Genomic DNA, 3,351 nt, shown 5'->3' with positions numbered 1-3,351 from the left:
GACACCAAGATAAGACAAAAAGTATAGACCAACATGGATGCAAAAATGCTTCCTTTCGGAGTTATAGGCTGTCGAAAACGTGAAAAAATGAACTTTAAAGGTCCATAGCTCCAAAACTACGGGGTCTACCGTAGTCGAGTCAAGACTTTACTAAGGAATTAATGTGTGCTCTATCCAAAAATACATGCTTCAGAATCCTGCAGTACTTCCGCAACAATTTTTATAGGAGTAGTTAGTGAGTACTTCAGATTATATGGCCGTAACCAAAATGCCTGTACAAAAATTGTTGCGTGAGTACGTTAGGATTCTGAAACATGTATTTTTGGATAAAGTTCATATTAATTCCTAAGTAAAGTCATGACCCGACTACGGTAGGTCCCATAGTTTTGGAGCTATGGACCTTTAAAGTTAATTTTTCATGTTTTCGGCAGCCTATAACTCCGAAAGGAAGCATTTGTGCACCTAGGTTGGTCTATACTTTTCGTCTTATTTTGATGTCACCTCCCAAACGTCGGTGTTGTTTTAAAACACCCTGTATATGTATGTATGTATGTATGAAAATGATCTGGCGTCTTTGAATTATTGCTTATCGTTTCGTAATTTTGGTATGGCGGTTCCATGAAAGATTATCCTGATCCGATTCATGTCTCGCATGTTCAACCGAATGTTGAAGATTTTTGATTTTTGTTTTCCGAGTTTCAAAATGACTGACCAACAATAAGAACGATATCACATTTAATAACCGTCGAATTCTTAGAGTTTGAGTGCCACCGGATATTTGACAGACCATCAATTGTTACGACATAAAACGGATGGCCAAATTACAGGACAGTAAGCAAAAATTCAGAGCCCGATCACTTTCGTAGTTTTTGACCGCGTTGAAGCCGAAATTTTGATTTTTTTTTCTTTCGGTGTTTTAAATACCATGTGGACCGAAGGATTTCCCTAACTTCTTACAAATGAATGGGTAAAATTGTGTCCTTACAGGAATTCGAGCTTAGGCCTACCAACACCGAATCTACACTCACTAACCATTCAAATGTAGAGTTTTATATGCATATGGAATATAAGAAAAAAAAGACACCCTCCTTTGTAATTCTAATATATTTTTATAATTACGAGATAGTCAATTTATTGTATAGCCTACAATATAAATATTAAAAAGCATCACGTTTACAATGGTTGAAAAAATAAACCTCCCCGGCGGGGAATCGAACCCCGGTCTCCCGCGTGACAGGCGGGGATACTAACCACTATACTACCGAGGACTGCCTAACCTGCTTTCAGAGTGAAATATTTACGATCTCTGTAGGATTGGGTTGCCATTTCTACAAAACATTTATGTTAGAATAAAAGATTCCCTTTGTATGAGCTTGGCTGTCTTAGAACAGAATGATTTTCAATTTCTCTTCGTGACTGAGACGTGACTTCAGTGTACGTTACCATCTGTATAGAGCTTTTTAGTAAGATGTGCATATCGGAGCTATTCCTTCGGTAATGAAAAAGAATCATCTTCCCGTAAACTTTCAATGCGACAAATCCTGTACTGTTACTTATTTGCATGAAGGTTTTTTCCACATTTCGCATCCTTCTTTTTTTGTTTGTGAATAGCACTAGAAACAACTAATATCATAACTTTGGAAACTGGATAGCTTAATGTTTAACATGCTATTAAATGAAGTAATAAAGTAGGTTACGATAATTTAAGCGTCATAAGCTGCGTCCTTGAATTTCTGTGTTGTTAGGAGATGACCAGGGAATATGAATTAATTTAACAGTATATTATAAATACCAGATTGTTTACTTTCCTAATTTTCTATATATTGTTCATATATTGTAGACCTCGCGTTATTCGCTAAAATTCACAAATGAATAGGTTTGGCTCAGAGCCCTATCAGCACAGATAGTAGGCCCAGCAGTGGGAAACGGTAGGCAAAACAGTGGCAAAGTTGGCTTTACGTTGTAATCTCCACACATGAAAAAGTAAAATTATGATGGGAGTATGATTTCTAAACTTGTGCGTAAATGACAGTATTTTGTTGGTTTGCCAAAATACAGTATCGGCTCAACATATTTTTCGACTTAGCTTTCACAATTACCGATTCCAACCACTAACCTACTACTAATTGTGCTGCCAAAAGTTTATATTCCTTCTCCCTAAAACTATTAACAAAAAATTGTACTCATATTATAGTTGTAATTACAGTATCCAGAACATTTATCAAGATTGTTTTGCTTAATAGGATTTATGTAAATTTGGTAACATTCATCGTACTCAAATATCCAACTCAATAGTCATATTTTCACCAAATTCAGTTGGCAAACAACAAATTAAAATTATCGTACCATATCAACCAGATCTTACAAACTGCCAGTCTGTTTTTGATAGTTGTATACAAAAGGGGATAACCTGCCATGAACAAGATGGTAATCAGAGATATTAATTATACATATGAAATTATATGAACTCGCGAGCTTGACCCTTCCTTCTTCACGAATGTGCGCCACTGGTCTTTGAACCACATACAGAGCTAAATAGATGTTGTAAACTAAATTTGACTAATGGCATTTTTGTCAATCATGTATGCATCCAATACAGCCGCTTTGCTTACCAATCACGTTTTTATCTTTCGCGACCTATTCAACCTCCATAGAATACAATGACTATATTAAAGAACTATTTGTCATTTTTTACATTCGTAAGAATGATGGTATTATTTTATTACTATACTCTTTTTTTTTTCAGTACGTGCATCTTATCGGATCGTGTTATCTTTGTACTTTGCCAAAAATCTCCAACCTCTTTGTTAGCGTAAAAGCTGCATGACTAGATGAAATCTGTCACCTGTCTGCTTGGCTGAAACACAAATCGAAACGTGACAGTGGAAACAAAATGCAACAAAGCAAATCACATAAAAAAAAAAAAAGTAAAAGGTGACAGTTAAGCCTACTGCAAAACTTTTGCTGTACACTTTTTTTCTAAGTCCTCACTCCGGGATTATCACGGGTGTGTTGCTGAACATTGCAGAAACGCCAAATGTTATGGCGTCACCTTGTTTCCGCCATTGTAGATCCTTATCTCAGGAAGCTCTCTGCTGCCTGGTTGCATGTCATTGTGGTCGAGGCTGAAACAAATGTTGCCAGGACTACTGCTGTATAAGTGAAGACTGATTCACATAATTAACATGCTCTTGTTTTGGATTTGTGCTAATGTGTGGATATTATCAGATGGTAAACTTGACACAAATTTCAGTATCTACAAATACATATATACAGGATGAGTTTTTTTTTTTCAGTTGAGACAACCAATGGATAAAGACGATGAAAGGAGGAATCGTATGACATAATCTG

At 36.1% G+C, this 3,351-nt stretch overlaps 1 non-coding gene across 1 annotated transcript; it reads right to left on the bottom strand.

The window, feature by feature from the left end:
- Positions 1-1,196: 1,196 nt before the first annotated feature.
- On the bottom strand, positions 1,197-1,268 carry TRNAD-GUC (transfer RNA aspartic acid (anticodon GUC)). The gene has a single exon. It is a non-coding gene; the product is annotated as a tRNA-Asp (tRNA).
- Positions 1,269-3,351: the final 2,083 nt, after the last annotated feature.

Source organism: Thermobia domestica, chromosome 8 (genome assembly GCF_964235325.1).
Source record: "Thermobia domestica chromosome 8, izTheDome1.hap1.1, whole genome shotgun sequence".
In the NCBI taxonomy this organism is placed as follows: Eukaryota; Metazoa; Arthropoda; class Insecta; order Zygentoma; family Lepismatidae; genus Thermobia; species Thermobia domestica.
The sequence above is the reverse complement of the archived record's forward strand: the minus strand, read 5'-3'. Positions and strand labels throughout refer to the sequence as shown.